At 43.0% G+C, this 15,906-nt stretch overlaps 1 protein-coding gene across 15 annotated transcripts in view; it reads right to left on the reverse strand.

Moving 5' to 3' along the window:
* The window catches only part of ZBTB46 (zinc finger and BTB domain containing 46), a 115,756-nt gene extending 109,425 nt beyond the window's left edge, over positions 1-6,331 (reverse strand). For 2 of the 15 annotated variants that reach the window (XM_038369314.2, XM_038369306.2), the window contains exons 1-2: positions 6,142-6,260; positions 4,938-5,160 (exon numbers count right to left, since the gene is read on the reverse strand). The gene's annotated coding sequence lies outside the window, so the exon portion shown is untranslated. Of the gene's footprint in view, positions 1-4,937; positions 5,161-5,241; positions 5,652-6,141 lie in introns of those variants that run through there. The other 13 variants (XM_043496283.1, XM_043496281.1, XM_043496289.1 and 10 more) reach the window with 11 other exon arrangements.
* Between the last annotated feature and the right edge of the window lie 9,575 nt (positions 6,332-15,906).

The following is a 15,906-nucleotide window of genomic DNA, read 5'->3' on the forward strand; positions in this document are numbered from 1 at the left end:
AAGAGAAGTATGGAATTGAGAAGGCTTTCGCAAGAGACATGGGAGAAAAACAGGTTTCAGAGTAGCATCTGTGTTAGTCTGTATTTGCAAAAAGAAAAGGAGTACTTGTGGCACCTTAGAGACTAACAAATGTATTAGAGCATAAGCTTTCGTGAGCTACAGCTCCGATGAAGTGAGCTGTAGCTCACGAAAGCTTATGCTCTAATAAATTTGTTAGTCTCTAAGGTGCCACAAGTACTCCTTTTCTTTTTGGGAGAAAAACAAAATGTAAAAGTTGAGGTAGAGAATTTAACATAAGTAAAGAAAGTTATAAGAAAGTCAAGGATGATAAAAGAAAAAAAGAGAAAACACTGCAGACTTAAATACACCATGTTTGGTGTTTTGTGAATGATCTGTTTTTGTTATTTATGGTAACTTAGCATGGTAGACAGATATCCCTTTCTATTTTATTTTTTTTTTATTTTTTGGGGGGGGGTGTATAAATCTAATCTAAATCCAATAACCTATCATAAAAAAAAAGGAAATGGAATGAAACCAAGAACAATATGGTGATAGTAAGTTAAGACTTTTTTTAAAAATTGTACATAGAAAACTCTGACAATATGTTACAAATAAACAGTTCACAACCATTTCATTATTTAAAACATCGGGGGCATAGTTCTGAAGCGTGTGGCAGCACAAGTATTTTTCATCTAGGCTATCTGATTTAGTTTCCAAATTAGCTGGTATTGAGAAAGCTTTTTCCAAGTACCACACACACACCAATCCTCATGCTTCAGCCAGCCAGGGTCAGGAAGAAGTATCTCCCAATGCTATAGTATTGCACAATTAAGATTTTGCATCTTCTCCTCAAGCATCTGATATCAAGCACCAAGAGCAGTTAATGGACGAAAGATCAACTGCCTATTCTGATATGTTTTCCTGAATCTACATTGCTTAACTTGTGACAAAGAGAAGACTGACTTGGATGGAACAAAGTAGATCGTTTATATCCAAAGAACTTTAATAATAACATAAGAAAAAATTGTGAAAGGTAACTGGTTATGTGTGGAACTACTCTCAATTATAACCATTCCTCAGCATGTGATCCCCTGCTCAGTTTGCTAAGTACAATCAGTAGCTAAATTCTTGGCATATATACTCTGCCATTCTAGTTACTAAGCATATTTCAGTAAATACACCAGTAAGTAACTGTATGTGTAGAATATTTTAGACTTCTTTGCTCTGGAAACTCCCACTCCAACTTCATTATATAAGTGAATTTTAGGTATACTAACTATTCATATTCATTATAATAAAATGTACAAGTTAATAAAATAACTGAACAGGAACAAACCCCATAATAATATGGAAACGGAGTTCAGGTATGCATATATTTAAAGGGAAACTTCAAGTACCTACTGTCACTCTGCAAGTACCTGTTACTTTTCAACTAGCTACTGCACATATCTACAGACATATTGTCCATTCTTGTGCGTGCATGCATGCATGCATGCATACACACACACACACACACGTATATCAAACTTTTAACATAAAGCAGACCATGGTTCCATCTAACTAGAATTCTGTCAATGATCCCATCTTGTCAGTAAAGAATTCAAGAGTAATGAAAAATCCACACTTCAATTAAAAAAAAACTATTGTTTCCTAAAAGTGTGCTTCGGTAAGAAAATTACATCTGTAATTTCGTCTAACTATATTGCTGATGACTTTACAGAAGAATGAAATACAAGCCTCTTTCAGAAATATACCAAAAAGTGTTTGACAAACAAATCCAAAATTTCAGACTATTTTGCATTAATTAATAAGAAGAATACACATGCTGTATGCTAACATAACACACCATCTATGGATTTGGAAGCCCTTTAAAGAGGTAGGTAAGCATTAGCATCCCCATTTTACAGAAGACCAAAGATATACATAGAGATTATGTGACTCGCACACTGAGTCACTAGTGGAAGTGGGATCAGAACTCAAATCTCCCAACTGCTGTATCCAGATACATCAAGGCAGCATCAGATAAGCAATTTAATACTTTGGGCTGTGGGAGTCAAAATTCTTCTCTCCCCTGCCCCAAGACTGATAGAACACCAGTGGCAATTAATCCATTAGAAGGTCTGGGGAATCAAGTAGATTGGGAAATAAGAACTAGCCAAGACCACCAGAGAATATTCTTTTGATATAAACCCCCTAAAACAATGGTTTGTTAAAAAGTTAACACCGGAAATATGTTCATGTCTATATCTTAATGTAAGCAGCATGAAATATCACAGGCATCATTAAACAACCAGTATCATCATTGCACTCTAAGCAAAAATTATGCATCCCACAACTTTGTTAGGTCCTTTTTATTGTATCTGCAATTTACAGACAACCACACAGGACATTTTCCATAATCATTAATGAATTGTAAGATACATAAGTATTAGAGACATACTGTATAAGTACACTGCACATTCAGAAAGTTTAAGGTAGGTCAGCAGTAAACTGACAACAAAATAAAAATATTATATTAATCCTTTTGTGTAAAGTGTCAGAATTTTCTGCTGCAGTTTGTTGCCAGTAATGGACAGAAACTGCTGGCTCCAGGGAATTACAATGCATATAAGGAATAACCATTAGAACACCACATAGCTGTTCAAAGATTTAAACTAAGCCCTCTCCTTACCCCTTTGTTTGCCCATTAAACTAAGCATGTAGGAGCAAGGAAAACCCATACGAGCGCTTCACACCAGAGCAAGACAGTTCAAAATACATCATGGAGTGCTCTGGAATAGCTAGTTAACACAGGCATAAATAGTCACTGAGAAAGAAGCCTTAGAAAAAGTTGGGCTGTTGCAAGAAATATTAACTAGGAACAAAAACGTGGATTGGATTGTAGTCTTCAGCTGGCAGGACAGGAAACACTTTGTTAAAAAATGTAAGCATATGTATATAGTAGGTCAAAATGGGTGTTATTAGGAGAACTTCAACTGGGAAGAGAAGGCAAGGCAAAAATAGTTTCAAAATATACCCAATCCCACATCAATGCAACACCGTGCCAGAGCATGAATGAATATAGAAACGGTAAGTAACAGGCTAAAAACCTCTTTTTTTTTGGGGGGGGGGGGGGGGACTACTTGCCAATCTGGTTTTCCTCTAAGATTTCCAATTATAAACGCCTCTTGCATAGAAGAACGTATCCACTGCTGTACAACTGTCCCAGAAAAAACACAGACCACGGGGAGAAAGTGGCCCATTTTCTTTAGTCTCTAAGAATCATGTGTACAGGTCATATTTTCAAAGGTTCCATTTATTAAATAGATATCACTACATTAACACAAGTGATATTATATGGCTTTTAAAATATGAAATTGTCATTTTCACTCTTAAAGTCTGTAAAATTTACTCTCAGTTTTCCATATAGCACTATAAAAATATAAAACTTTATTTCCATCACTTTCATTTACGATTAGTTTTTATGTAAGTGACTGGAATCTAAAAAGACGCTATTTTACTTCAATAGTGAGGCTGGATTATGAGGAAATACACCATCAAAAAAACAAAAAAAAATATATAATTTTCCATTTAAATTGCTATTAACACATTAATCTATCAAACCAAAACATAATTTTCAGGAACATGTGTATGAGAATTCCAGTAAATACAAATATAAATATTGTTATGTAGTTCCCAGCATGGCCCATGGGGCAATCTTCTTTATCAGCTTCTATTTTAGCTCCCAAAAACACCTCAAAGTGAGAATTCTTCACCACATGTTGAAAATGTTGTGACTAATAATACACTCCTCCACCCATTTTTTCCATCATTAAAAGGATTTCAAAATAAAGAACTTGAGACAGAAAATTTAAACATGTAATAAATATTTTGTTGAGGACAAAAACTGGGAACTAGACCAATACGAAATTAACTAAATGTAAAAAATGATACAAGTGAGGCAATTAATATGCATATAAGAACTTTGGTACAGGTGTCTGAAATGCATCCGATGAAGTGAGCTGTAGCTCACGAAAGCTTATGCTCAAATAAATTTGTTAGTCTCTAAGGTGCCACAAGTACTCCCGTTCTTTTTGCGAATACAGACTAACAGGGCTGCTACTCTGAAACCTGCAATAGCACTGTTTGCAAAACACGTTTGCTAATTAGCCTATCTTTAAACAATGCTGATAATAATCTTGTCCCTATAATCCATGCTGAATGAATCACTGAAATTGTAAAATAGAAAGCATGTGGAAAGTCATTAAAAGTCTCTGTTAAACCTTTCTTTGTTTATATTTTCCTTGGCAGGTGTAAAAAATAAAATATTGTTCTAGTTATTTGGATTTCTTCAAAGTGTTCACTTAAACATTTTCACACGTTCTTTAGTGGTGCATTAAGTATCAACATTTTTTTTTCCTATCAAAGAGATAAATCCTCCCACTAAAATTTGCTCCATTCTCTATTTGTCATCTGGGATTGAGTTATCAGACACTACTTGTATTACTTTGTGAAACTGTCACGTCTATTTACAGGGACACAAAGGCAATCCAGTACTACAACCCCTTATACAGTACAAGCACCTTCTAAAACACTTCTTCTGTCCCCCCTATTTTTACAAATACTTTGTTTTTTCGATGGGGTGGGAGAGGTTATGCAAAGTAGTTTTTCACCTTGACAGAAAACAATTTCAGTCACTTTTGCACTTGTTACAAGTATATTAAAAATCACCTACATCTCCAAGGAGGAGAGGCATTATTTTGCAGGGTTTTTTTGTTTTTGTTTGTTTTAAATAGGGTCACTTCCCCCATTTCAGCCTGCAATTAAAATGGAGGCAAGGCCAGGCGATCTGTGTCTGGCTTTAGGGGGAGACAATAACCCAAAACAGGCCTGGCTTTAAAGAGAGAGAGAGAGAGAGAGAGAGAGAGAAATACAACATGCTTCACTAGTATTATTACCTCATCCCTTTTTCCAAGCAGTTTTGAACCACACTCTTGACAAACTCTTGGTCCAACTTGCACAGATGCTGATTTTTTGGGGGTGGAAAGGTTTTTAATTCTGGAGCCAGAAATCAAGCTTGTTATTTGCAAGTGGAGCTGCTGTTAAAATGCCCCCTTGTCTCCTCTCCTCTCCCTTGAGCTGGGTGTTGACGCAGCAGAAATTACCAGCTGGAAAATTCCCCTTTTGGAGGTTACAGGGAGGGGGGAGAGGGAGGAGGGGGGACGAGTCATGGGGGAGGGGGGGTTAAACCCTGCCACTCACCTAGTTAACCCATCCAGCCACACCGAGGCAGTCAGGCGTGCCAAAAGGGGCTCCGTGCCCCGTCCACAAAAGGAACATTTCCCCCTTTCCTCCCCACCGAGTGCCGTGGGCTTTGCCCAGCGGCCCCCAGGGGGCTCAAAGAGGTTCAGGGATAGGGAAGAGTGTTTCCAAGGCAGGGGAGACATTTGGGCTCGGACAAGCTCCCCACCGTCAGGACCCCAGCAGCTGGAATCGCGGCACTGACGCCCCCCTCCCCCGCTGTTACCCCCCCCTCCCGGCGTGGGGGGGGGAGCAGCTCACCCCCGAGCCAGCCAGGGAGGGGGTGTCCTCGGCAGCGGGTGAACCAGGCTTCCAGCACCACCCCCAGACTGCCCCCCTGTGCTGCCGGGTAACTGCCTCCCCCATCTCCGGGGGGGGGCGCCTCCGCCGGGCCAGCGCCGCCCACCCCCCGAGCGCCGCGCGACTCCCGTGCTCACCCCCCCGCCGCTCAGTGAAGTGGGGGCAGCAACCTCCCTAGCCGGCCCCCCCCCACGGGACGACGAGCGGCTCGTCCTCCCCATCGCCCCGGAGGCACCGGGCGCCCCGCCGGATACCCCCCCCCTCCAGCGGGACGCGTCGCCGCGCTGCCCCGGGACCCCGCCGAGCCGGGGGGAGCGGCCAGTCCCCGGGGAGCGCCCGGAGCCCCCGGCCAGGCTGGGGAGGGCTGGTCGATGAGCGGGCGGGGGGCGAATCCCTCTCCCCTGAGGGGCCGGAGAAGCGGGCGGGGGGGGGGTCAGGCCCCCTCCCCTTACCGGGCCGGAGAGGAGCCCAGCGGCCCCTCTGCTCAGGGAAGGGGGCACCGGGCAGCCGTGCCGAGCCCCCGGGGTGAGGGGGAGCCTGGCTGGGGGGGTTCTCGCTTACCTGGGCCCCAGGCAGGGGAGCGGGGTCTCGGAGCGGCCGGAGCTTTGGCTCCTTCGGTCACTCAATGTCTCTCCTCACGGGTGGGGATGAAGGGGGGGGGAGAAGCTGGGGGGGGCGGGGCGCGCTCCCGCCGCTCCCCCTGGCGCGCGCTCCCAGGCGGCGGGCGCGCGGGCGCGAGCCCGAGACCGGTGAGGCGGGGGGCGGGGCCTGAGGGGCTCGTGCGGCCTCCTTCCCGCCCCCGCTACGCTCCCACTGGATGACGCCGGACTCAGGCTTCCGTAAGCCCCGCCCCCCTCGCCCCGCCCCTTCTCCGGCTCCCTTGCGCCGGGGGATCCGGGGCGCCGTCAGCTCCGGGCACTGCCGGACACCGGAAGTGAGGGCAGCGCGCTGAGCATCATGGGAGGCGCCCCGAGAAGGGGGTGCGGTGCGCGGTGGAGCGTTGGCCTTGCCGGGGGCTGCGGCCTCCTCCCCCCCGAAGTCCCCCTTTGCCCGGGCTCTTGAGGTGCCTCCTCGGGAGCAGCGGGTCCCACCTGGCCCGCAGGTGCACCAGCCCCCTCCCCCCCGCAGCCAGGCCCAGCGCCCCTAGACACCCCCAGAGCCCTTGGGGACCTGGCGGGCCCCGCGGCCGCTTGGCGGGCGGGGAGGGTTATTGGTAAAGGTCAGGAGATTGGGCTCGCTGGATAGTAGCGAGACAAGCTGGGGGAGGTTAATATCCTTTATTGGATGCGCCTCTGTGGATGCCCATGGGGAGCGTCTGCAAGCTCCTCTCGAAAAGAAAAGCAGGACTTGTGGCACCTTAGAGACTAACAAGTTTATTTATTTTATAGAAACTAACACATTTATTTGAGCATAAACTTTCGTGAGCTACAGGAGCTGTAGCTCACGAAAGTTTATGTTCTAATAAATGTGTTAGTCTCTAAGGTGCCACAAGTCCTCCTTTTCTTTTTGCGAATACAGACTAACACGGCTGCTACGCTGAAAGCTGCTCTCTGTACTTGATTGGGAGTGGTAGCTGTGTTAGTCTGTATCAGCAAAAACGAGGGGGTTGGGGGGGTCCTTTAGTTACACATGAAGGAGGGACAGCTCTTATAAAGGATAAGCTGTTCCCCAAGAACAATACAACCATGCTCACTTCAGAGACTCCTGACTTCAATGGGATTGCAAGGGGGCAGCTGTGAGTCTAATAGAGATCATGGCTGGAAGTCAAGAGAATTGGATTCGATCACTTTGTTGCAGTAAAATGGAGATAATGCTTACTCGTTTATGTCGGATGCCTAGAGATCTGCAGTTGAAAAACATTATATAAGTGCCAAGTACAACTGATAACAGGGCCAAATTTGGCCCTTTGACGATAACACCAAAAGATCAAAGAACTGGACTGTATTTCATGGGAGTGAGCTAACAGATCTGGAGTATGCAGGACACCACGCTTTTGAGATGGCTTTAAAAGGCAAGACAATGGGTCTCTGAAGCCTGTGTTGTTGTACAGTTGTACCAGGGCACAATTGAGTCAGAAAGATGTAGGACCAAATATTCCAAGTATTTAAGTACATGCACTTACTGTGATTATGCACACAAATTGGGTAATTATGTATGCAAATAACTGGAAGTGGCCGTTTATGAGCAGTTATCTAATTTCTATGTGTAACCTCAGCAATTGCACAGAATTGTGTGCCTAAGCTCTGAGAATCTGCTTCCTAATTTCCTTTTCCTCAAATCATGGTACATATAAGGTCACTTATTTAGATAGACTATTTTCCCCAAGCACACAGATATTGGGTCAAATGCAGCCCCAGAGTAAAGAGAATCTATTCCTCTGAAGTCAGTCAGATTACACAACTGCTCCTTACTTAAGGGCATTCCTAAAAGGATCTTTTGATCCCTAGTATGTTTTAAAGTGGATGAACAGTTGTTCCAGCATGTCTTTCTTCCTACTCCATCCCACCCCTCAAAAACCCAAACAATTTTATTTTAGAAAAAAAGCCAATGCAACTAATTAATGAAAATGAAATGTCTTCACTCCAGTATATTTTTCAATTACCTTTTCTTTTGTATTGCTAAAGGAGTCCAACTAACATCTTCCAAGAAAGAATTCCATTAAAATGCAAATGAACATTTTGCAGTAGTTGTCTATGTATGCAGTGAAGGGCACAATTCTTAGTTTAAGGAATACAAAATTAAAAGTGATGGGCCTGATTTTTAGACCTCAGCCTCCTTTTATGTAAACCCAATCTTGTGTGTGCGCACATCGCTACACAATCAGTTGAAAGTCTCTGCCACCTGCGTGCAGGTGACAGAATTTTAACACACAAATCCCCATTGTCCATGTTAAATTGTCAGATGGGTTTTACATGTGAACATATCCTCACATGTACATACAGCTATTAGAATATTTCCACTGTGGTTGCAGCAGTTGTATGCTTTAAAGCTGAATCCCAGTGCCTACAATTACAGGTGCACAAGTGGAAGCTGGGCTGTGGGGGAGGAACACATTAAATCAGGCCACATAACTAGAGCTAAGTTATGTTTGTAACACTCTGTGTTATCCCTAGGTTTCTCTGCTTCTAGCTGTAAACCACCCTATTATTCTTTTCCTGGTCTCTTCTTTTTCCAAGACTCCTCTGATTCCAGGAATTCCCTTATCACCCCGGACTCCTTCAATTCCAAACATGCATGCCCTAGTTCTACCCCTACTCAGGATTTCTTCCTCCTCTCTTTGTTAGAGGAAAGTATTTATTTATTTAGTTGTGTGTGTCATACTGGACTCACTCCCCCATGAGCTGCAGCAGCTGCAGACTGGGCACTGCCCTGGGGAATGCTTTCAAAGAGGGGGAGGGTGGAGAGAGGCTGAGTTTCCTGAAGCTGCACAACACAAAGGGCTGGGGAAAGCTGGAAGGGTTTAATACACTTGAGCCTGTATTTTGCTGTGTAGAGATAGGTTTTTGTTTGTTTTCTTTTGATTAGCAGTTTGTATTGCAATTTAAGTAAGTATGCAATTACACAATCTGTCCTCAGAAGAGGGGAAGCTGCTCCCCAGAAAGAAGGAAAGAACTGACAGTGGGAAAAGAAGAGAGAAGGAGAAAGGAAGGTATAAAGGGAGGATGGTGTGGTGAGGGTGACCAGATAGCAAGCGTGAAAAACTGGGATGGGGATGCAGGCGGTAATAGACTCCTATATAAGACAAAGCCCCAAATATCGGGATTGTCCCTATAAAAACAGGACATCTGGTCACCCTAGGTGTGGTCCAAGAGGTGTTTGCTGAATGAAGAGCACGTCAGCTGGAAGCATGATACAGAGTTTAACAGTGTGTAACATTGATGATATATGTCAAGGATTAAAGACCACGTGTTTTCAGACTGAGTGTAACTCTTCTGTATCCCACCCTTTCCAAGGCTGCCAAATCACAAAGCTCATAAATCCAGACCATATGCCCAGGGACATTGAGGCTTCTATCTGCAGCCTTCGTTTTAGCACTGAAGAAGCATTTAGAAGTCACATTCTTGCGAGCAGTTCTCTTGTGATAAGGAATATATGAACACTTTAATGCATTCATATTTGCATGCTTACTCTACATACACAGGTTTCAGAGTAGCAGCCATGTTAGTCTGTATTCGCAAAAAGAAAAGGAGTACTTGTGGCACCTTAGAGACTAACAAATTTATTTGAGCATAAGCTTTCGTGAGCTATGATGAAGTGAGCTGTAGTTCACGAAAGCTTATGCTCAAATAAATTTGTTAGTCTCTAAGGTGCCACAAGTACTCCTTTTCTTTTTTCTACATACACAGTCATCATATGGGTATGTTCAAATGCTGAGCATCTATTCACAATAACTGTACACAAATTAGGCGCACACGTTTTTGCACATGGTTTCTGGGAAATAGAGGTACAGGGCTACACGATTTGCCTGTTTTCATGATTCAGTTGCAGATCCCATGAGTACTTCTCAAATATCCTTACTCCCAGTCCCCTGCTCAGCTCTAGACACCTCTGTCCCCCTGTCTATCTATAAACCATAACAGACATTGCATTTGATAAATGCAAAGTAATTTCTTCTAGGTCTTTGTAATTTTCCTAAATTCAGAATGTGTTGTATTGGGGATGAGGACAAAATCCCAAGTGGCTGAATCACTCTTTTTCTCTCTGTTTTGTACCCTAAAACAGATGTCCAAAACCAAATAACAAGCATTCTGAGCTGACTAGCTTCTTTGTCAGAGCTCTCATTTTCGAGAGGCCATTCTCACAGGGTTTTCTATGCACCCTACAAATGAATCCCAATCCTCAGACCCAATTTAATTCTGACCAGAGTGGGAAGAAAGCAATTTGACTGGGACCCATTACTGCCCAACATGGTGGTTCTGGTTGCATGAAAATTCCAAGACTCTCACCTTTTTCAGCCAATTTCCCTCCAAACCTCTGATGTCAAAAGTAAGGGTTAAAGGACCTATACTCCTGTCCATATTACATTGAATCGAAGGTCATCTGGTTTCTTTATCAAGGGACCATAACGGAAAAAAGGGAGGTGATGTGCATCCCTGACCAGGTCATTTTAGGAGTAAACCACATTTAAACTGAGCTAATGAAAAAGTATTTGTCTCTTTCTCTCACGCACAGACATACTCCCAGCCTGTGCTTGCTTGGTGAGTGAGAATTCCTTCTCTAGTGGGAGTCAACATGTCAATTGTATTTTTTTTCCATGATGTGTAAGGAGGCATTCACTAGGTTGTGGGAGTAAACACATGGGGGAATTCTCCGTGAGCTAGCAAGGGCAAGTCACAATCCTACTAAATATGGTGAATGAAGATTACAAAAACCGCAGGAGAATAAAATTCCCTCTCTCCACCCCCATCTCTTCCCCCCTCCCACACACACACTTATTTTTTCTCATTACCATGCTCTGCTGTTTAACTGCTTGAAAGTTAAATCTAATTTTATTTGTGTTACTAAATGAACAATGTTGGTTTAGTTTTATTCTGTGCACTGAAGGGCAGCACTGGGGCAATATGTTGTTTCTTCATTATTAATCAAAGCACATCATTAGAGAGGAGCAGAAACACCAAATATTCAAGTAGTGGGAAGCAACAAGAAATGGTCCTCAGGTTTGTAAAAACTCAAGGGGTGGGGGATGATGATCGTTTATAACATATTTAACCAGCCACATCCTACTGATCTCCTTCAGTGCAGTTCTTGAAAGGGAACTGGCCTGACTCCGAAGATGTTTAATACTCCAAAAATACATTCTCCTCAAAATGTTGAATTTAGAGAAGGGCCCAAGCTGCAAAATTCAAGTCCCACTGCAAATTCATCATAATCTGGAAGTGCTGAGCTCGAGGGTATTTGTTTGTGTCCATCTTTAGTTCAGACTGAGAAGCCAGTGGTCTTTAGTATGGATATCTTTGCTCTACCAACATAGTCTTCCTCTTGCAGTCAATCATGTAAATGGTCTTTGCTTCCCTTTTAAAAGCCATTTTGCATCAGGTTCACTTTCCATCTAATTTTATACGTTGGTGCACTGGATGGGAGTATATTCTTTTAACAAGTTTTCTCCTTTGATTGTGATCAACTTTCCTCTATCACCGTGTTTTGGACTGGTAGGCTGACAATTTATCCTTTAATCAGACCTTTTCTTTTTGCAAGTCTTTATTTAAGATAGACTCACTGTACATCTGGAGAGAACAAGTGATGTGGGCTTTTCTTTTTCCTGGAGCCCAACAGTACAATGGTGACATGTTTAGAATAAATTTGATTTCTCCTTTCCCTCTCCACCCCTATGTTCGTGTCTTCATGCTTGCAAACTGTGATACACTTTACAATGGCTCAGTTGCACTGTATCATTTTAGGATGGGCACCTTCATTGTCTTTTTCATTGTTATGAGATACAAACAAATAAATGCCCCTAACTAAATGCTAATATCTACATTATTAGAGAAATAAACTAGTTTTCCATTAAACTAACACCATTTTGCTACAATCTCTCAAACCAGTCCATTTGTATAGGAAGGACTCCACTGAGGGATCTCCCTGTTGTCTGCAAAGAAATCTTTCTGTTTTCTGTAGAAACCAAACAAATTGCAGAGCTTGTGTACAAGCCCTTTGTTTCGTGCAGATTGCATAAATAGAGCACCAGTACAAGTAATATATCTACTTAAAAAATAGAAGCAGCAGTTAAACTATATATAACTCTACTAAAGAGGCTATACAGTGTGGTTTTGGGTTTACTCAGACAATTTGGAATTTGTACAACAATTGAGGCCACATTCTAGGCTTTAGTTATCTAGGTTAGATACTATGAGCCAAATTCTGCTCTCATCTGTGCACAATGACAGTTGAAATGTCAATGAGACTTGCACCATGTAATTGAGGGCACAACATGGTCCCTTAAGATGCTTCAGTTATGTATGAATGAACTAAAAATTAAGCACTCCTCGTCAAATGCCTTCACCTCTCTGGAATGAGCATAGACAGATATCTCCTCATAATTCTAGTACTCCAGCAAATGAGATTACTCAGACTGTCCAGAAATTAGCCAGAGTGTGATCAGTGCTTCAGGTTACATCTACTTACTGATCACATATCTGAAAAATGTTGATAGATGAACACACCTGAGCCAAATATTTCTCTAGAGGATTCAGTTGCTCTGCTCAATGAATGAAGTCTTTTAAAAACAGTTTGGTGCAAACATTCCTGGTATAACTCCACTGAAATTAATAAACTTTGCTATTGATAAATTTGGCCCATGAAGTATATCTGCTCCAAGATCAAGTGTCCCTTACCTCCACTGACCTAGATTTGCTAGTGTCCCAAATTTCAGGACACTTTATCAGTGTCCCATAATAGCACAGTATGTGCAATTCAAAGTATTTGGTGCAGAGATATCTAAGTGCTTGTCATTGTAAAAAATGGGAAAAGTCATGACAAAAAATGCAGTGAACCACAGTTTTGGTTTAAATAAATCAAAGTTGTTGCACATAATAGTTGAAAGTTAAGTGAATGACCTTTATTGTACACTAAAAGTTGGTTAAAACCAGGTAATGATATTTAGTAAATAGTTTACCAACATTAAAATATATTCCAATACACTGGGCACATTTAGAGCTAAATCTGTGAGGAATCATGCAGAAATAAATCTTGCTTAATTGGGGACTGGCTGGGGTGTAAAGATCATTATTTTTATGGAAAAAACCTATAAAACACAATTTTGTCAGGAAGTTTATGCCTATTAGTCATAGGCCCCACTCCTGCAAAGATTTATGCCTGGGTCTAACTTTATGCATGTGAGTTGTCCCACTGAAGTCAATAAGAATACTCATGTGTATAAGGTTCAGTACATATGTGAGTTTTCGAAGAACTGGGGCCTTTGCGATATTGCACAAAATACTGCCAACATCATCAGCACCACAGAAGGCCACCACATGGTAAGGGCTACGTTTTTAAATGGCACCCAAGTAACTTGTGCGTGCCTATAACAAAATGTATTTTTACATAACTTATTTGATCTGCCAGTGGGAGGTGCGAGTGAAAAGTCTAGAATTTGCATGCACAAGTGATAGAGCAAAAAATAACGCATGAGCAAGAGCTGGTGCACACATGCACACAAACAAACTATTTTAAAATTTGACTCACAGGCTGACATTTTTAAGCTCAGGTGCCTAAAGTTAGGCCCCTAAATCCATATTTAGCCTGATTTTCAGCAGTGCTGAGCACCCACTGAAGTCAATGAGAGCTGCAGGCAGTTAGCATTTCTGAAAAGCAGGTCATTTTTATTTTATGTGCATAACTTTAGGTACTTGAGTTGAAAATTCAATCAGAGGGCATGTCTACATTGCAATTAAACACTGGCGGTTGGCCCATGCCAGCTGACTCAGACTCATGGGCTCAGGCTGAGGAGCTGTAACATTGTGATGTAGACGTTACGGCTCAGGCTGCAGCCTGAGCTCTGGAACCCTCCCACCTCGCAGGGTCCCAGAACTTGGGCTCCAGTCCAGTCCCAAACGTCTACACTGCAATTTTACAGCTCCAACTCTGCAAGCCCAAGTCAGATTACACAAGCCAGTTGCGGGTGTTTGGCTAAATCACATGTACCCTAAGTGACTTAGTCAAGAACAGAACCCAAGCTTCCTTAACTGAAGTACTGCACCTTATCAATTGGTTTACAAAAAGAATGCACAGTAATTTCCATTCAAACTTTCTCCCACACAATAACAGCTAAAGAAATCTCTGCCATATGGTATTGAAGCAAAATGCAAAAGCCTAAATGCTGAGGTGATAGATGCTGACCACAGGCTGCCAGAGGACTCTTGTGTCAGCTGTGGGTGATACACAGTGGTTACCGTTAAAAGGTCAGCATTTGCTCAAACCCACCACTCAATACTATCAGAGGTTACCGGTTTCCCCCTGTACTCAGAAAGGTGGTATTAATGCCAGCTGTGTGGCACTTGTTGGCAAAGTCTACCATGTTATGGGGAGATCAGTATCTGTCTCCAGGCTGTCAGCTCACAGAGACTTCCTATCTCTTCAGAAATCGGCAGCATGCAATGTGAACCAGTGCAGCCTTTTTCTCCAGGTGGATGGGGTCCACCTGGGAGCCATCCAAACTCACTCAACTGTCATGTTTCCAGCAGCTGGGTGCAGTTCCCACTGCATTTGGACCTGCCCATATCTGACCTCTGCCAGCTTACTTCAGACAACTGAACTCTGTTCCCGAGCCGATAAGCTGCCCTGAATAGGAAGTGCTGACTCCCACGTTGGCTGGTCATGCAGGGGTTGGGTGGGGAGAAAACAAAGGGGAGAGGATGAAATGGGGAGGTGCACTGGGAGTTGTCAGATTAGCTCTAAATGGAAATACAAAACAGATACAGCCCTCTGTTTGGGAGGGTGAGCTCAGGGGCCTGCTCATTTCCCTGATGCTGCCCTGAGTGCAAAGCAAGTAATGGTTACAGGATCCCAGAGATGAAATTACAGCCAGACTGATCTGTGATGTTCTGTACCTTGGGGGAGCGTCTTTTAACCCCCATAATCCTCATTTTTATATAATGGTGATCTTGCATATAAAGCATGCCTTGTAAGATATCAGGGGAAAAGTTATGATCTGCTGAAAGACACTTTTCTAGCTAAATATGTATATCACCAATACATATGAAATTATAAGAATTGTGTTAGAACATAAGAACATAAGAATGGCCATACTGGGTCAGGCCAAAGGTCCATTCAGCTCAGTATCCTGTCTACTGACAGTGGCCAATGCCCCAATGCCCTAACAGGGCCAATGCCCTAACAGGTAACAGGTTGTATGGTTTTCACTAAAATATGCTGTGGGTGTCCAGATACTAGCTATACAGAGACAATGACAAGGGAGATAACCAACACCCGGGTGGGTACTGTTGAACAGACATCACCAGCCATTGTCCAGCAAGGGAGCTACAATGTAATGACTCACCTGCATGAGGCCACACCAGGGGAATTGCTCAGCTTTGCCTGGAGACTCAGCAATGCCCCCCAGACATGCCTGGATCTGTGTTCTACAAGCACACGGACTAAGGGTATAAACCAGAACACAGTGGCCACATGCTTGGCCTTTCTCCTGTCCCCACATATGCTACAAGCAACAAGGACACTAAGAAGAAGACTTAAGACTCCAACAGAGGAGACTGGCCCAGCTTTCAAGGGTGAAATCTGCATACTATGAACTACAATATCCAGTGGAGTGAGAAAAACTGCTTAATCTAGATGTTGCCAAGTCTAACAGGGTTGCGAGTTTAGACTGCATGC

The sequence above is a fragment of the Dermochelys coriacea genome, chromosome 13 (assembly GCF_009764565.3).
Source record: "Dermochelys coriacea isolate rDerCor1 chromosome 13, rDerCor1.pri.v4, whole genome shotgun sequence".
Taxonomy (NCBI): domain Eukaryota; kingdom Metazoa; phylum Chordata; order Testudines; family Dermochelyidae; genus Dermochelys; species Dermochelys coriacea.